General features: G+C 43.3%; 1 long non-coding RNA gene across 1 annotated transcript; it reads right to left on the reverse strand.

Annotated features, from left to right (window-relative positions):
- Positions 1-1,748: 1,748 nt before the first annotated feature.
- LOC126516087 (uncharacterized) lies at positions 1,749-5,914 on the reverse strand. Its single transcript, XR_007596017.1, has 2 exons — positions 2,227-5,914; positions 1,749-2,110 (listed from the first exon to the last, which is right to left on the reverse strand). It is a non-coding gene; the product is annotated as an uncharacterized lncRNA (long non-coding RNA).
- Positions 5,915-19,585: the final 13,671 nt, after the last annotated feature.

Consider the following 19,585-nt stretch of genomic DNA (forward strand, 5'->3'; position numbering starts at 1 on the left):
ACCGACCAGTCTTGAAGCTTTAATATCAGCATATACGAATTGGTTTTCATAATCTGAGGATTTCCTCAGAGTTGTCCAAGCTCAGCGTCAGAGAGGACCACTTTGCTTCCCGTACATGAGACTAATCTTGGAAGAAACAGCTTTAACTATTAGTGGTGCACTCTCTGTCTTGATGTCTTGAGTGTGCTATGTGGGGCACATTCAGGAGAGTCATGATCCCAGGATGGAGTGTGTTCGCTCCAGGCTCAGGTAACGCCTCTTCAAAGTTGCCACAAAGCTTCCTGCTTCCCTCTGTCAGAGGAATGGCAGCTGATCCAGAGTCTATGAGGAGCCATTGCTAGGACTTTTAACATTTTGGGTAGCGTCTTTTGAAAGTTCTGGTAACTATACAAAATTGTTTTTAATATTCAAGCTATCAAAAAATGAAAGACCCAAATTCTAGTCTATATAAGCCACAGCATTTCAGAGAAGAGACAAAATACAGCACCTTTCTCTCTGAACAGTTGCTCACCTGGTTAAGGACTTAGACCTTTGCTGCTTATTACTGATGATCTATGCATTTGTCATCCGTGTTAAGCAAGGAAATGACAGCTACAACGATTCAAGATTGTAAAGGCAATAAAAAACATCACTAGAAAGAAAGGCCTGTAAGACAGAGAAATTGTGTTCCATACAAGGAAAGCAGCAGTCTTTTTAAGGCTATCCCTGTCAGACATTTGATCCTAAGCTGGCCCCTTAATTCCCATTGAGCATTGTAATCATGGTGCTAGATAGCTGCAGGAGTTCAGTGGTGTGCGCTGGAGCCCCTCCTCAGGAGTGCAATGTATAGCTGGAGTCCCTCCTCAGGAGCGCAGTGTGCACTGGAGGCCCTCCTCAGGAGCGCAGTGTGCACTGGAGGCCCTCCTCAGGAGTGCAGTGTGTACCCTGGAGCCCCTCCTCAGGATCGCAGTGTGTAGCTGGAGCCCCTCCTCAGGATCGCAGTGTGTAGCTGGAGCCCCTCCTCAGGATCGCAGTGTGTAGCTGGAGCCCCTCCTCAGGAGTGCAGTGTGTGCACTGGAGCCCCTCCTCAGTGGCCACAGTGTAGCTAATTTACAAGCTCTAGAGCATCAGCATTGCCCAACCTGAAGGCATGAAAATCAAATATTCTCTGGAACTTTGAAGAGAAGATTCAGGGCTAAGTTGAAAGTCACTGAAATTGTCTGTGTTGAAACAAGGTTAGTAGTTACAAGCTTTGGAAACTAGTATCTAGAATTAGCTGTTCATAATCGGTAGGGAGACATGTTTTGACTTTGATATATTAGCAGTGTTGCGTGTTGCCTGGGAAGAAGTTCTTCACTGGGGCACTTACATATGAAGGCAGTATGCAGCACAATACAAGATTTTTAAATAATGTATTTTTGTTCCTTTTCTCTTTTTTACATAAGTGGGTAGAAATATTTGAAATCTTTAAAAGAAAAAAGTACTTTTTTTACTTATTACTAACATGATGAGTGCATTCCAGTAATGTGTGTGCACACACCCTTGCCAGCCCCTGTTTGCATCTCAAAATGTCACCTTGGCGGGTTGCTGTTTAATGTTCAACTCCAGGGAACCAGACCCTCTAGCGGGACAGATACTATGGAGGAGGGTTCTGGAGGTCTATTGCCACCTTCTGAGCAGCAAGTCACCTAGTGCTTGTAGAGGACCTTCCAGGCAGCAGGGACCACACAGAGAAATCCTGTCTCCAAAACCAAAACAAACAGGAAATCTTTCCCAGTCTCAGTCTTTTTTTTTTTCAGATTTATTTATTTTTATTTTATGTATACATTTTAGCTTTTTTTTTCCCTGTTTTTTGAGACAGGGTTTCTCTGTAGCTATGGAGCCTGACCTGGAACTAGCTCTTGTAGACCAGGCTGGCCTCGAACTCACAGAGATCCGCCTGCCTCTGCCTCCCGAGTGCTGAGATTAAAGGCGTGCGCCACCACCGCCTGGCTTTATGTATATGTTTGTGTGTCTGTTAGTTTAAGTGCACCACACTTAAGCCTGGTGCCTAAGGAGGCCAAAGGGCATTGTGTTCCCTGGAACTGGGAGCATGTGCGACTCTGAGTCACCCTGACATAGATGTTGGGACCTGAGCCTGGGTCCTCTGGAAGAACAAGGCGGTAAGCACTCTTTACCACTGAATCTCTCTAGCCTTTCCAGTCTCGGGCTGGAGAGATGGCTGGAGAAGTGGCTCTTCCAGAGGACCTGAGTTCATCCCAGCACACACACACCACAGTCACACCAGCTCCAGTGCCCCAGGCCTCCTTGCACTCCACTGCACTGGGGGTCGAGCCCTGGTCCTGCACTCGCGAGCATGCGCCTACGTGCAGACACATATGCTCCACACTCATAACTAAAAATAATAAAATCTTTAAAACATGATACATAGGAATTTTGTGTATTTATATTTTGTTTCTTGGGACAGGATCTTGCTGGGTAGCCTTAGGTAGGCAGATACTTGTTACGAAGCCCAGGTTGGCTTCTGATTCAGAGCAGTCCCCAGATGGGCACCATTAACTTTCAGGAGTCCTTGTCTCCTGTGACAGTCACTGTGATGTACAAGACTCGACTCAAGACTGAAAATGTTGGATTTCTGTTAATGTTAGGTAGGCTCAAGTTAGGATTAAAAATTGTTCCTCGAATTTCACTAGCTTTAGCTGGCGCTACAATTTCAATGGCATAACCAGAAGAAAAGTCACTCAAAATGGTTTTTCTTTGGTTAAAGATTATTCACCCTGCCCTCCAGATCTCTGAGTGAATGCTCTCACTATACAAGTTAATCTTATTTTCTTCCTACTAAGAATTATGAAACGGGGGGTTGGAGATTTGGTTCAGAGGTTAAGAGCACTGGCTGCCCTTCCGCTCTCCCAGCAGACCTGAGTTCAATTCCCAGCACCCACATGGTGGCTCACAACCATCTATAATGAGATCTGGTGCCCTCTTCTGGTCTGCAGGTACACGTGTATATATAATAAATCTTAAAAATAAAAAAGAATTATAAAAAAAAGAATTATGAATTGGGTGTCATTTTAATCAATCAAGATCCAGAATTATCAAACATGCCTGTAGAGACTCCATGCTTCAAAGGCCATTTCTACTGTGGAATGTGAATGAGGCCAGTGCCTCTTGGTGAGCTGTCAGATTGTACCATCCGTGTGAAGGAAAACAGTCCAGCCAGAACTCTTCTCAGCAGAAGGGACATTCTCTTTCCCCTTGGGACAGTTGACTTGAGTTGTTCTAATAGGAACATGGCATTGTGGCCTTAACCTGAGGAGGAATTGGCCAAGCCTTTGTAGCTCTCAGCAAAATATAATCAAACTGTACATTACTTAAATCAGTCTGTTTCCCTCCCCTTCACTGAAGGCTGCTGAGTTGGGGTGGCAGAACGCACGTGCTCAGTTGATAGAGGCCCTGAATAACATGCCAAGCATGGCATAAAGCCAGGCTGGTGGTGAGTGCCTGTGACCTGAGTAGGGTTAGTCAGGAGAGTCAGCTATAGCGGGAGTTTGAGGCCAGCCTACACATCTGTAATCCAAATACCTCGCATCACAAGTGAAAGTCTAGCCTGGCCAACTTAGTGTAGGGATCTAGCTAAATATAGAACACTTGCCTAGCATCCAGACACAGGACTAGGGTTCAAGCCCAGTGAAATGAAGAACTGAGGAACAACTTAGGAACAATGACATCAATTCAAGTAGGGAAGCAGAGTCTGGGGACAAGCCAGAAAAGGTCTTTTTTCTTTCTTTCTTTCTTTTTTCCAAGACATGTTTTTTTTTTTTTTTCCTGTATCCCTGGGCTGTCCTCTCTCTCTCTCTCTCTCTCTCTCTCTCTCTCTCTCTCTCTCTCTCTCTCTCTCTCTCTCTCTCTCTTTCTCTCTCTCTCCTGAGCGCTGGGATTAAAGGTGCATACCAACACCAAGGAGAAAAAAATAACTCTTACTATGAAGGAAACCACCAGACAGAGTAGTCCTTAAATGTTTGGGATCTTCAGGAAGGAGCCTAGTCGCCGGAAACGGAGCAGGAAGCAAAAAAGCAAGAAGGGAAGTAGCCGCTTTTTTAAAGGGAGAGAGACCACACCCCACTGGGCTGGTATCTCAGTGGCTATAGGCTGGAGGAGCGGAAGGACCTCCCGCAACACCTCCCCCTTTTGTTTAAGTAAGAGAGTTCTAAACCTACTATGAAATTATATACAATAAGTACAAATATCCTATTCTAACTAGCTTAGGTCTTGTATAATAAATAACTTGGCCAAGTCATGAGAGAAAAGTAACTGCATTTATATAGTCTTCAACCCCATCAAAGATCTGAGAAGGGAAATAATGTTACCTGGTAATTACGAAGTTCAGTAAAACAACTTCCAAAATATGCAACAAATCACAGAGACAACTAGCTACCTGGGCAATCACCCAAAGTCATGTTTGCAGCGTTGAAGCAACCAACTTTGGCTAAGGCCTAACATAACTGACATACCATTTTCAAAGGCAAGCAGCTTTTCAAAACTATCTTACCCTGTCTTGGCAGGATATGACAGTCCTGTTTTATCCATTGATACACGCTCTGTATCTCTGTCAGTGGTTGAGGTATGGGCATTTATTTGCCCAAAGGCCAGTTCTGCCAAAAAGAAAGGCTCCAGGTGGAGTGTCTTTGGTGCTCAACATTCTCTCGGGAATAGAGTGGTGTTGCCAGGAGCAATTGTGTCTCACTACCACAAAACTCTGAGTTAGATTAAAGGCCATTTTCTACAGCTCTTTGGTTGAGGTTGAAGGATTGAAGAGGTTGAAGATTATCTGTCTATACTGAGTATAATCTCTATATATCTAAAGAACCTGATTAGTCTAATTATAAATGACAAACTTAGATGACTATTAATCTGTATAATTCTCAATATCTATCTAACTTAAAGACTAAGACAATAAACGACTGTGAAACAAATGAGGACAATGACTTCAAAATATAAACAATGTACAAATATACATTGCAGAATGGTAAATATATATCAATACACAAACAATATATAAGTATCTTAATCAGAGGTAGAAATGTACACTGCAATATGGTAAATATATACAATATATATATCAATACAATATATGTCAATACATAAAAATATTTTAAACAGAGGTAGAAACATGCATGCATACAATAGTCAATATAATTTAATTTTGTATCAATATACAAGAATCGATACCAATATATTTGTCTAAAAACAGTAACTCACAATTACAAATCTATTATCCCATCATCCCTCTTTTTTTTTTCAAAATGATCCCTGAGCTTATAAAATTCCTCCCACAACCCTCAACCGTATACTAATTATAATCAACACCTAAATGATGTCCCTAAACCCAAGGGCAAACTTTACTGGGAGAGGGGACGTCGTCCTCTAGAATTACTTCCAGCTGTCATGGGGGTGACGTTCTTTCTGGGGGATCCTGTGAAAGTAAAATGATGGTTAAATTTCAAGATCAATGTCTTTTAAAATTGCAAATAGTCTCTGAGTATTTTGTGCAGGTCTGGCCAAAATGTTGTATAAGATGTGCACCATTTCAGCTAACCAAATTGGGATCGTCCTGTGCAGCTGGTACCCCAAACAGGTCTTGTAGTAGTGCTATCAGTATCATGACGTCATATCAACCAGGTGGAGTTGTTGTTATGGGGCCCCATCTTCTTCCTGGAAGCTTCAAATGTCACTTCAGGAAAAACTCATTGTTTATTGTGAAAAACTTAAACATTAATCATATAGACATATATAGGCATATATATATTCAATGAAAGGCATGATAGATATATTCAATGAAAAGTATGATAGATATGAAGAAAAGCAAAGATGTTTTCTAAACTCATATTTCTTTCTGTCCCATATCATGGCTCTTGACATGAGACAGAAACTCCAGAAACTGGATTTTTCTCTTACTAACAGGCTTGGAATTGGAGAGGGACTGAGCCAGAGTCCAACTTCAAAACCAGCTCTATAAATTTAGAAATGTGGTTTAATATATTTTACTTACACAACCCATTCAGTTTTCTTGATATTTCCTATTGGGCAGGTATTTTTCCATCTGTCAGTATCCAAACATCCAGAGTCCCTTGAATTTTTCAAAGATGAGTGTTTTCCTTTGGAGATAAGAACGGAACCGTGCCCCCATTCTATATGTTTTTCTTACGACCTGTATGAATATCATCATTGTGGATGAGTTGTCATTTCTCCTTTCCAAGAGGTCTCTCCTCTTCAAATCGAAACTTTATTAATTTTGATGGTATTCACAATTTTTCTTCTCCTGTGGAAACAAGAGCAAAACCCCTTCCCCAACGTAGCACATCTCCTGGCTTCCACATCTTTGAAATAAACTGGTTGATTTAGTTCAGCAGACTTTTCCATTATCCAATGTCTTTCTCCCGCCATCGTTCCTTTCTCATTAGCGTTGAGAAAATTCAAGGTTAATAAAGCATTATGTAATCTATTTCTGGGGTATTTTCGGTCCCTTTCTGTTTGTTCAGCATATCCTTTATAGTACGATTTGATGTTTCTATAACTGCCTGACCTGTAGGATTATTTGGCATACCTGTAATGTGTTTTATATTATAATAATCAAAAAAGCGTTTCATTTTCTTAGATACATATGCTGGACCATTATCTGTCTTTATTTGTGCAGGCATACCCATGATGGCCATAACTTCCAATAACTGTGATTACTGAATCAGCCTTTTCTGAGCTCAGGGCAGTAGCCCATTGAAAACCTGAATACGTGTCTATGGTGTGGTGTACATATTTTAATTTACAAAATTCCATAAAGTGGAACATATCCATCTGCCAGATTTCATTTCTCTTAGTACCCTTTGGGTTACTCCCTGCAGGCAACGGTGTTTGATTATAGAAAGAACAAGTAGGACATCTCTTTATAATGTCCTTAGCTTGTTGCCAAGTAATGGAAAATTCTTTCTTTAGGCCTTTACTATTGACATGATGCTTCTTATGAAATTCTGAGGCCTGCAACACACTTCCAATCAATAATTGATCAATCTCAGCGTTGCCTTGGGCTAGAGGACCAGGCAGACCTGTATGGGACCGGATGTGTGTTATGTACATCGGACAAAGCCTGTTCCTGATTATGTCTTGTACCTGGATAAACAATGAAGTCAACTCTGTGTCATCTGGTATAAATTCAGCGGTTTCAATATGCAAGATAACTCTTTCTGCATATTGTGAATCTGTAACTATATTAAGAGGTTCTTTAAAATCCCTTAGCACCATAAGAATGGCATATAATTCTGCCTTCTGGACAGAATTATAAGGGCTTTGTTCCACCTTACTCAATTCATCTGACTTGTAACCTGCTTTCCCTGATTTATTCGCATCAGTATAGAACGTACGGGCTCCAGTTATTGGAGCATCACGTACAATTTTAGGAAGAATCCAAGAAGTTCTCTTTATGAGGTTAAGTCTACCACTTTTGGGATAGTTGCTATTAATTTCTCCCAAAAAATTAGCACAAGCTCTTTGCCACGGTTCATTGTCTTCCCATAACTTTTTTATTTCTTCAGTAGTAAAAGGCACTATAATTTCTGCTGGGTCTATACCTGCTAGTTGACGAAGTCTCAGCTTACCTTTTATAATTAATTCAGAGACTTTTTCCACATAAGTTTTTAATTTTTTACTTGGTTTATTAGGTATAAATATCCACTCTAAAATAATATCTTCCCTCTGCATTAGAATCCCTGTAGGAGAAATTCTGGAAGGCAATATGACTAGGATGCAGCTAAGATTTGGGTTCACCCTATCCACATGTGCCTCCTGTAATTTTTCCTCAATCATTGTCAGTTCCTTTTCTGCTTCAGCTGTCAGTTTTCTTGGACTATTCAAATCTTTATCACCATCTAAGGTTTTGTTTAAATGAACTATTAGATCAGGTGTTATCCCAACAGCTGGTCGTAGACTGGAAATGTCTCCTAACAATCTTTGGAAGTCATTAAGAGTCTTTAACCCATCTCTCCTAATTTGTGCCTTTTGCGTTTTAATTTTCTCTAACCCTATTCTGTAACCTAGGTAATTAATAGAATTTCCTCTTTGAATCTTTTCAGGGGCAATTTGTAATCCCCACTTAGGCAAGACTTTCTTTACTTCTTCAAACATCCTTTCTAAAATATCTTTATTTGAATCAGATAATAAGATGTCATCCATGTAATGATAAATTATGGACTTGGGGAATTGTTTACGAATTATTTCCAATGGCTTACTTACAAAATATTGGCACAATGTAGGACTATTGAGCATACCCTGTGGGAGGACAGTCCATTGATATCTCCTATTAGGCTGAGAATTATTATAAGTAGGCACTGTGAAGGCAAATTTTTCTCTATCCTTTTCTTGTAACGGTATAGTGAAAAAACAATCTTTCAAATCAATAACTATAAGAGGCCATCCCTTTGGTAATAGAGAAGGCAAAGGAATTCCAGATTGTAGTGGGCCCATAGGTTGAATTACCTTGTTGACAGCTCTTAAATCTGTCACCATTCTCCATTTACCAGATTTCTTTTTTACAACAAACACAGGAGAATTCCAAGGGCTGGTTGATTCTTCAATATGGTGAACATCTAGTTTCTCTTGCACCAGCTGTTCCAATGCCTGTAATTTATCTTCAGCTAGAGGCCACTGTTTGATCCATATTGGCTTCTCAGTTAGCCATTTTAAAGGTAGGGCTGTTGGTATCTCTAAAGGTTTGGTATTTGCTGTATGTTCTTGTACAGCCTAAATGGCTGGTGACCTTTTTCCATAATACCTCATCATATCCTTCCCAGAATTATGAGTTCCTGGAACTACCGGAATGTTAATCTGGGTATTCCATTGCTGTAGCAGGTTACGGCCCCATAAATTTATGACACTATTGGCTATATATGGCCTTATTCTTCATATTTGCCCTTCGGGCCCTATGCATTCAACCCATCTTGTGCTTTGTTTTACACGAGATAGGGTTCCAATTCCCAAGAACTGAACATCTACCTCTTGAAGAGGCCAATTCGGATGCCAAGATTCTGGAGTAATGATACTTACATCCGCACCTGTATCTAATAGGCCTTCAATAAAAGTGCCATTTATACAGACTCTTGGCTTTGGTCTTTGATTGTTAATAGAAGTCTCCCAAAATATACGTTTACTCTGTCCTACTGGGTTTTTTGACTCATCCTCCACACGTAATTCATCATTTAGACCAGTATTACTTTTTACAGCAGAAATTGGAGATTTTAATTTTCTTGGTGAGGCACGTTCTCCACTGTGACTGGGAATGACTGGGCCACTGTTGGCTTGGGGGCCTGCGAGAGGCCCCCCCAAGGAATTTCCTGATGATATCGGATTGCCCCATCTGTCTGTTGTTGACCTGCATTCGTTGGACCAATGCTGACCTTTACCACATCTCCTACATATACCTGAAGGCCGAGGTCTCCTATTTTTGTCATTCCCAGAAGAGATATTATTCCTAGAAATTCTTTTCCTGCAATCCCTTTGCAAATGTCCTAATTTACCACAATTAAAACACCTGGCAGTTTGATGTCTCCTTATTGCTTTGGAAATCTCTTCTCCTACCCAAGATTCATCATTATAGCTAAGCGTCTCAACGTTCATCATATGCTGAATCCATTCATCCATAGGTGCTGATCTAGATTTTAAAGGCCCAATTATCCTTTTGCATTCTATGTTTGCATTCTCAAAAGCTAGAGATTCAAGAAGTATTCATCTAGCTTCTGGGTCTGTTACCCCTATGTCCAGAGCCTTAAATTAATCTTTGCAAAAAGTCAATAAAGGGTTCTCTCTGTCCCTGCCTAATTCTGGTATATGATTCAACCCTTTTTGCTGGATCTTGTATCCTATTCCAAGCATTTAAAGGTGCTTGGTGACACAGACACAGTACTTCATTGTCATAAAGAGCTTGGACCTGTGGATCAGCATATTCTCCTGAACCAAGAATTTGATCTTGGGAAACCTTAACACCTTTTGCTCTCCCTTGCTGTTCCATATGTTTGGATTCTTCTCTGAAATAAATTCCAAACATCAAGGAAGGTCCATTATCTAAAACTGCAGACACTAACTGATGGAAATCATGGGGGGTAGCTCTAGCATTAGAAGCCCAAGTCCTTATCATTTCCTTTACATATGCAGAGTGCAAGCCAAAATTAACAACAGCTTGCTTAATTTCTTTCAGATCATTCATTGCTATTGGCGTCCATCTAGCTTCTTTGACTCCCTTTGAGCCTTTAGAAGTTGATGCTTTGTCAGAATTAAGTATAGGGTATGTCGCTAGAACCCTGGGTAAGCCAGTTCTAATAGCTGGTGGAGGCATTGTATCCTGTCTTTGTGCCTCCTTACTCTGTTCACCAGCTCCAATAATTTCTCCAATCTTTTCAAATCTTTTTATCATTGTCTCTCTTAAATCCTGAATCTCCTGACCTGTATATGTTTCCAGTGATTTCACTGAGGTATCAATTTTTTGGTCCCCATTCTGCACCTGTGATTCCAAAGCTTTAATTTTTTCCTTCAAAGATAACATGTCCTCCTTAAACTTTTCTTGTATATCATGTAGATTCCCATCTTGGAGGTACATTCTGTCTGTTACCTTATCAAAACTTTGTGATAAAGTCTGAATGTCAAATTCAACAGCCTGAACCCTTTCAGGTAACTTTCTAGTGCCCTTGGATATGGAGTCAATTTTGTCTGTCATAGTATCCACTTGTTCAGATAACCTCTGATTTTCAATAATTCAATTAGTTGTTCATTATTAGTTCGTAAAGATTCTATCGTCCTTAGGAGTGCCATATTCTTCCTTAATGATAGAATATGGAAAAGAAAACTGAAAACGAGCAAATTAAGGTATCCCCATAATCATACAAACCTTGTATGGCGTAATCCATTGTATTAGTAAATATAAATTTACTAATCCATTGTATTAGTAAATATAAATTTACTAATCCATTGTATTAGTGAAAACAAAGCAGTAAAATTTGCGTTAGAAACGAAAACTGCCATATTACCTATTATCCAGCAGGTGGCGCTGTTGCCGAGTCACGATGAAACCGGGGTTCTGTTTCAGGGTCTGCCTTAGTAGATGTTAAAAACTGGAAAATGCGAGTTTCTCAACAAAGTAAATGTAATTAAATCAATTCCATAGACAGAACCTAAAACCCAGAATCCAGGTGTAGAGAAGAGCAACCTGGAAGCCGCTTGTGCCTCCACGTGACAGAGTTACCCTGAGGGGTTGCAGCTTTTGGCAGCCGCGTGCTCTGGTTCGTGCCACTTAAGAGCTGTGCTTGCAAGGGGGATTTAAAAACGACTCAGAAAAGAGCAAACCACGCGGGCAGAGACTATGCGGGCCTGTGGAGTTTAAATCCACGTGGGGAGGCAGACGGTAGGGTGTGTGGGGACTTGAAGTCAATCTGAGGTGTCTAAAGGGAAAATATAAAGAACTGCAGCAAGAAAAGCCAGTGCATGATAATTTATATTAAACTGCTGGGGGCTGGAGAGATGGCTCAGTGGTTAAGAGCATTGCCTGCTCTTTCAAAGGTCCTGAGTTCAATTCCCAGCAACCACATGGTGGCTCATAACCATCTGTAATGAGGTCTGGCGCCCTCTTCTCGCCTTCAGGCATACAGACAGAACATTGTATGTATGTATGTATAAATAAATAAATAAATAAATAGGGGGCTGGAGAGATGGCTCAGTGGTTAAGAGCACTTGGCTGCTCTTCCAGAGGTCCTGAGTTCAATTCCCAGCAACCACATGCTGGCTCACAACCATCTGTAATGAGATCTGGCGCCCTCCTCTGGCATGCGGGCATGCATGGAGGCAGAATGTTGTATACATAATAAATAAATAAATCTTAAAAAAATAAATAAATTGCTGGCTCCATGCACAAGGCACAGGCCGCGGCTGAGGAAGGGAGGGGCTCACGCCAAGCCGAATTCGCGGCCGGCAGCCAAGGGGGCTGGGAGGTCCTATAACCAAATGTTGGGCACCAGGTGCTGGCGTAACTCGCAAAATAATGCCACACCAGCTGGGAATTATGATTAATAGGGCGGTGTTTATTTAAAGGGGAAAAAACTTACAGATAACCGTCCAAGACAACAGCCCTCTGTGCAATCAGGAAGGAGCCTAGTCGCCGGAAACAGAGCAGGAAGCAAAGAAAAGCGAGAAGGGAAGTAGCCGCTTTTTTAAAGGGAGAGAGACCACGCCCCATTGGGCTGGTATCTCAGTGGCTATAGGCTGGAGGAGCGGAAGGACCTCCCGCAACAGAGAAAGGGGCACATCCTTTGTATAAACGAGTTCCCTGGACTCTGACTTTGCTGACTGGAAGACACCACTCCTGCCACACTTCAGTGTGGCAAGGGGCTGGAAGATGGCTCCATTGGTAGCATGTTTGCTGCATGAGCATGAAGACCTGGGTTTGATTTCTAAAACCCACATTAACAAAAGCCTGGGTGTGGTGAGTCATACTCAGTGCTGGTGCTGATGGTGGCCAACCAGCCTAGCCAACTTGGTGAACCCTAGGCCAGTGAGAGATCCTGCCTGCAAACACAGGTGGATGGGTAGACAAGGTGGGTGATACCCAAGGCTGACCTCTAGATCCCTTGCACACATAACAGTGCACACACAGGAAAAAACTGCCTGCCCGTCAGTATCACCACAAAAGCCCAACAACTCGAGACCCAAGTTTGTATTGTGATGGAGGAAGGTCATTGGCTAATAAAGAAACTGGCTTAGCCCATTTTATTGGTTAAAACATAGGTGGGTGGAGTAAACAGAACAGAATGCTGGCAGGAAGAGGAAGTGAGCTCAGAGACTCCATAGCTCCTCTCTGAGGCACATGCGATGAAGCTCCGACCCAGGATGGACGTAGGCTAGAATCTTCCCGGTAAGTGCACCTAGCGGTGCTACACAGATGATTAGAAATGGGCTAGATTAATATGTGAGAATTAGCTTAGAAGAGGCTAGATAGAAATGGGCCAAGCAGTGTTTAAATGAATACAGTTTGTGTGTTGTTATTTCGGGCATAAGCTAGCCAGGTGGCTGGGGTGCTGGGGACACAGCCCCGCCGCTCCTATTGCTACAGTATTGTGCTAAGATTTGGATCCAAATATTTCATACGAAATTCCCGACTGCCAAATCACACTCCCAGCTCACAACGTTCACTCTTTTTGGTTGTTTCCGTGTTAGGGGTCAAACCAGGGCCTCCCAAATCCTGGGCACACACTCCACTTCTGAGTGTCACACCTACTCCTAGGTCAAACTTCTTTTGAAACTTGAACTCAGAATCTGGAAGAATAAGGGAAGCCTTTTTGTGTTTGCTTTGAACCAGCTGCTTCCAGGAGGCTCTTGTACCCACCACCGTCCTGGCTTGGTTGAGCCCCTGTGTTGGGCAGTGTTATACAGGTACTAACTATATTGTATGGTGGCCAGACTTTCAGGCCAGCTCATACCTGACCACACAGGAGATGGTCACCTGGCCTTCTAGACAGGATGTTACCATGCTAAACAAAGGATCAGGATATGCTAATACCATTCTGCTCCTTCTTTGTAGTTATGGAGATTGCCTGGGAAGAGGCGTTAACCCAGGCTACATGACAGAGCAGCCATAGCTGTGAACCTGACTTAGTCCCGCTACCCCAGAAAGAGTATGCTAATAAATCTCCCCCTCAGTTTACATTTTGGTATAAAAGCTGTTTGGAGAATAAACACGGGTGAATTTTCAGGATGTGAACTCAGGATTTCATGAGGGATCCCTGAGAATCTCCCTCCCAATAAAGCCATGTGAGCTGTGTCTTTATTCCCACACCTCCCCTCTGGTCCGGAGAAATAATTTATGGCCTGGGCTGGCACCAGCCCCCGGCCCCCCTGCTGCATGAAGGTGTTATATTGATCCTAGGAACTGAACCTGGATTAAAATCGAGCACACAGTTCTCAGAGCTTTACTTCTTGCTGCGGACAGCACTAATTCTCAAGTGCCAACTCTGACAGAGAGAGGTGAGACCGGCAGCTCTCAGCCGATCAGTAGTTTGTAAAATGTCTGAGGGGACACTGGGTAGAAGCGATTCTGAATCGGAAGCACTCAGTGTCTGCTTCTGCAGTTCCCTGGCAAGATTTGTGAGGGTAACGATATGGAAATCCTGAGTATAACTTGATTTGCATTAGTCCCCCTTCTATATATATAATTCCACTATGTATTCATTTATTTCAGGTGTGTATGTCAGGACAAACACGTGGAGGCCCAGAGACAACATGTGGGAGTCAGTTTTCTCCTTCACCATCTAGGTTCCAGGGATTGACCTCAGTCTTCAGGCTTGGCATCAAGCATCAAGCAACTTTACCCACTGAGTTCTCTTACTGGTCCCCGTTAGAGTTTGTATCTTACCCTAAAATCTCTACCAAGACAGCTCAGTGGTAAACGGCACTGTTGCCTCACCTGACAGGGTGAATTAGGTTTCTACCATATGGTGTAGCAGGAATCAGCTCCCTGGAGCCCGAAGTGATGGCCGCTCTTCCAGAGAACCCAATTCCCAGCACTCACACTGTGGTTCATGGTCTGTAACTTCAGTTCCATGGGATCCCAGTGCCCTTTTCTGGCTTCCTTAGGCACTGCACATACACGGTCCTCAATAATGCAGACAAAATACCCGTGGCATTCTAGAAGAACCTCCTGTGTCTGTCAGCACGTGTATGTTGCACACACATGAACACACTGAACCCTGGTGAAGCTGCTGCATGTATGTGCGATTAACCTCCTGGACCGTGGTTTTCTCATCTGTTGCAGAGACGACTGCATTTTGCTTGTGACAGGGCTGCAAATAAGGATTAAATCGATTTTATATGTACTTGTACTCAAAATAGTACCTATTAATAGTCAAGCAACGTTAGCCAATTATTTTCCATCATTGTTAAAAAGAGATGCCAAGCCATGGAGCAGAAGCCAGAAACTGCAGCAGTCAGTGAGGACAGCAATTCAGAGCTGAGGCAGCTTTGCTGCCTGAGACCAAGAGAAGGAAAAGGGGGGACGTGGATGATGCCCCTGCTCTGGAAGCATTTACAGAGAACTCCAGGCTGTCGCTGTTTGCCTCTGTAGACCACAAACCCGGAGAGCCAGTGAGACCGATTGTGAGGACTTTCATAGGCTGAAAATTTTTTCCTGAGGCTTTGGGAGGAACTGACCAGAAAAATACCTTAGAAAAGGAAATAAAGAGGCTCTGGAGGAAACAGGGCTGCCTCCATGATCTCTTGTGACCGTCCACTCCTCTCCAACACTTCTAAGTCCTTCTTCAAGGACCTGACTTCTTCTTCTTCTTCTTTTTTTTTTTTTTTTTTTTGGTTTTTCGAGACAGGGTTTCTCTGTGGTTTTGGAGCCTGTCCTGGAACTAGCTCTGTAGACCAGGCTGGTCTCGAACTCACAGAGATCCGCTTGCCTCTGCCTCCCAAGTGCTGGGTTTAAAGGCGTGCGCCACCACTGCCCGGTAAGGACCTGACTTCTTTCTCAGGAATCCATACATGGACATTCAACTCCAGGGCAGTCTTTTGGCCAAAATGAACCATTCTTTCTGTCAATAATTCAGAAATCCATGTGACAGATGTTGGACCAGCTCAAGATATGGAGGCTTGAAGCACACACAGTGGCTCACAGCCATCTGTACTGAGACCTGGTATGCTACGCAGGTATACAGGCACACATACCAGCAGAACCCTGTATACATAAGAAACAAATCTTAAAAGACTAAAGAGTAAAATTGATAGAAACCTGGAAGAAATTATGTAGAGAATAATGTTCCCTTTTTTCCTGGGAGAAAGTATGTTGCAGTCTTGGAATGGTTGTTGGCTTCGTTGAGATGGGTCTCATTTCTCATTCTGTGGCCCAGGCCAGCTGAGAGCTCACAGCATCCCAAGTGTGTATATCTGTGTATCATGAGCATGCCTGATACCCATAGGCAGGTGAATTTCTGTAAGTTCATGGCCAGCCTGGTCTACACAGTGAGTTCCAGAACAGCCAGAGCTACAGAGAGAAATGCTGTATTGAAAAATAAATAAATAAAAGCACTTGTTGCTCTTGCAGAAGATCTGGATTCAGTTCCCAGCACCCACGAGGTGGTTCACACCCATTGATAACCTACCTGCCTCTGCCTCCTAAGTGCTGGAATTAAATGTGTGCACCACCACCACCTGGAGCAATAAATGCTCTTAAATGCTAAGCCATCTTTCTACCCCAACACCCAGTCCTTACAAAAAAAATTAGCTGGGCATCATGACATACACTTTTAATTCCAGCAGAGGCAGGAGGATTTCTGTGAATTTAAGGCCAGTCTATTCTGCACAGTGAGTTTCAGGACAGCCAGAGTTACACAGTGCATCCCAGAAAAAAAAAGATAGATTTCGTCCAACTGTCATTTCCAGATTCAGGAAGCTGAGGTGGGGATTGCGGTGAGCTAGAGCCCAACGTGGAATACAGAGCAAGACCGTCTTAAAACTACAAAAACCAACAGCTTGCCGGGCGATGGTGGCGCACGCCTTTAATCCCAGCACTCGGGAGGCAGAGGCAGGCGGATCTCTGTGAGTTCGAGACCAGCCTGGTCTACAGAGCTAGTTCCAGGACAGGCTCCAAAAGCTACAGAGAAACCCTGTCTCGAAAAACAAACAAACAAACAAACAAAACAAAACAAAAAAAACCCCAACAGCTTCTGCTGCTCTACTTTCTCTTTCCTCGTGGGCACAGTTTCACACAGCCCTAGGGACCATGAAAATCCCTATGAAAACCCCGCAGTCGGGAAGTGGAGGCAGGAGCACTGAAGGTGACGCCACCCTAGTCTAAAAGTCAAACAACCAAGGACAAAGGGTGGATCATTCCATGCTCCTGACTTGGGAAGGCAGAAAAGCCCACAGCCGCTCTCCAGGGTGTCTCCATCCAGAGTATTGCACGAATTGCTCCTGCTTCTTCAGAGCACCTGGGGCTTGGTCCGTGTGCACTTATTAGTGTAATGTTTGGTTAATTCTTATATCCTGCCTCCAAATAGGATTCTTGCTATTAATGGCTCCTATCCCCAATGACATGTGGGTAAAAGTGTTGGGGCCAGAGATAGAAGAAGTCAAGGGTTCCCAACACTGCCGAAAAAAGAAAAAAATGAACGAGTGAACAGAACTGCTTGTAATATTTCTTTATTTTTTTGTTTGTTTTTTAGTTGTTTTAGTTTGGAGCTGGGGGACAATTTCATTAAGAGTTTAAGAGAAGGCGGGAGGTGGTAGCACATGACTTTAATCTCAGCACTCAGGAGGCAAAGTTAGAGGTCAGCCTGGTCTACAGAGTGAGTTCCAGGACAGCCAAAGCTAACAGAGGAATCCTGTCTCCAAAGAACAAACCAAAAAAGAGTTCTGCAGAGGGCCATGGGGGTATACAGCAGGTGACAACTACTGTTCAGCAGGTTGACCTACCGGATGAATGACTCTCTGATGGGGGAGCCCCACCTGGTAAGGTGGTAAGGTCACTGATTGTAAGTGACCAGTTGCTACTGGCTGGAATGTCTCCCTCATCTGTTTCCTAGTAACAGCCATGGGTATTTCCCACACTCGTGTGTTTATCTCATGACTATTGGGCACATATATAACTGTGGATGGTCAGGAAGGTGATTTCTGCTTAAAATTCATAATTCTGATGAATAGAAATACTATTATATTTTTCATTATTCAGATGGACATAAGAAAGTAATAATATTCTCAGTCACAAAAACAGTTAACTTTAGACTTCAGAACAAATTCAAAGCAATCTGGTTGCCCCTAGAGACAAACACATGAGGTCATTTCCCCAGGTCAGGCTTGAGGCATTTTGGCAGACATCACCCAGTAGTGGTGGTGTTTCTGCACGTACTTCCTACCACTCTGGGTCCAGCTAACTAACTGCCATTGTTAAGTCTTGAATTCCAGTGTCATTCTCTGTCTGGAACCCTTGCCAACTTAGAGCCACGTTACTCAATGGACGGTCAGTGTGACCGCCTCAGCCTGAAAAAAGCTGTGTGTCTTACCTTGTGTTACGAGATGGGTTGGGCCTGAAAATGCAACATAATTGTCCAGGGGTTGGCTGTGGGAGGAGCAGGATGCAGAGCTATGTGGAAGGCTGCTATGGAAAGAGCTGGGCAGAGGGGCGAGTGTGCGTGTGAGTGTGCATACATGTGAGTGTGTGTGCATGTGTGTTGAGCATGTGAGAGAGAAGTGTGTGTGTGAGAGAGAGAGCAAGCTGTGTGGAAGAGCTGCTGCTGCTTCGTGGAGGAGCTGTGCCGAGGTGCCGTGTGGTGAGAGAGCTGTGCCTAGGAGCCATGTAGAGTGCCGTGTGGTGAGAGAGCTGTGCCTAGGAGCCATGTAGAGTGCCGTGTGGTGAGAGAGCTGTGCCTAGGAGCCACGTAGGGTGCCGTGTGGTGAGAGCTGTGGAGATGAATTGCACAGTTGTGGCTGTGTGGAGGAGGATGAAGCTCTAGCTGCAGAGAAAAGAGATGCAGAAGAGAAATGTGTGTAAAAGAAAGATGTGTAGCCGTGTGAAGATGGATGTGTGTGTAGAGATGTATGGCATGCAGGAGAGAAATGTATGTATGTAAAGAGAGACATGTAGCTGTATGTAAAGAATGTAGCTTCATGGAGACAGAGAAGGGCAGACAGGATTGTTTAAGATGAAGTAAAAGAGAAAGTTCCCATCAGAAAGTGTGTTCCTTTATTTTCCCCTCAGATAGAAAAGTCGAGCCCTCGCTGCCTTTGTGGATTTTTTGCATTCCCTGGTGCTGGTTGGAGATTGCACTCTCCACCCCCAGTTAGCAATAGAGTTTTAAGAGAAAACCAACAGGGTAAGAAAACTGCAACCCATTCAGCTGGGAGGAGGGGTGACCATGCCTTTTGTGAACAGCCATGTGAGGCAAAGAGAAGTGGAATTCAGGGAACGAGAAAGCCCTGAGGGAAGGCAGGCACCGGCTCTGGAAAAAGACAGATGAAAAAGCAAAGGTACAGTTTCCAGAGATTAATTCAGAAGAGAGGCCAGGTTCTGCTGAGCTATGGCAAGGCTCAGTAAGCCACAGAAGTGGTTCATTTTGGAATAAATATCTTCCATTAAAGGGGCAGATTAGTTATCAGTACTAAAACTTAGCATCTCAGGGGCTGGAGAGATGGCTCAGAAGTTAAGGGTGCTCGTTTCTCTTGCAGAGGACCAGGTTTGGTTCCCAGCACCCATTTGGTAGTTTAACAACCACCTGTAACTCGTTCTAGGAGGAACTGACACCTTCCCAGCATATACTGCACAGACAGCGCACATACATGCATGTGGGCAAACACACGTAAAATAAATAAATCTAAAACAAGCAAAAAAAATTTTGCTCTCTCTCCTGGTGGCTGTGGCTTTACAAGTCACACCTATTTTACAGGCCTGTGTAGCTAGAGTGGCGGAACGGTTTCTCAGTCTCGCGAGAATCGCTGGCCAGGGCATCCTTTGGGTGCCTGAGTACTGTCGTCAATTCCAGTCCCCAGCTTAAGAAAAGCAGACTCAGCACTGTGCCTGTTTACTGTGAAT

This window comes from Alexandromys fortis, unplaced genomic scaffold, assembly GCF_014885135.2.
Source record: "Alexandromys fortis isolate MF-2015 unplaced genomic scaffold, M_Fortis_MF-2015_v1.1 scaffold_152, whole genome shotgun sequence".
In the NCBI taxonomy this organism is placed as follows: domain Eukaryota; kingdom Metazoa; phylum Chordata; class Mammalia; order Rodentia; family Cricetidae; genus Alexandromys; species Alexandromys fortis.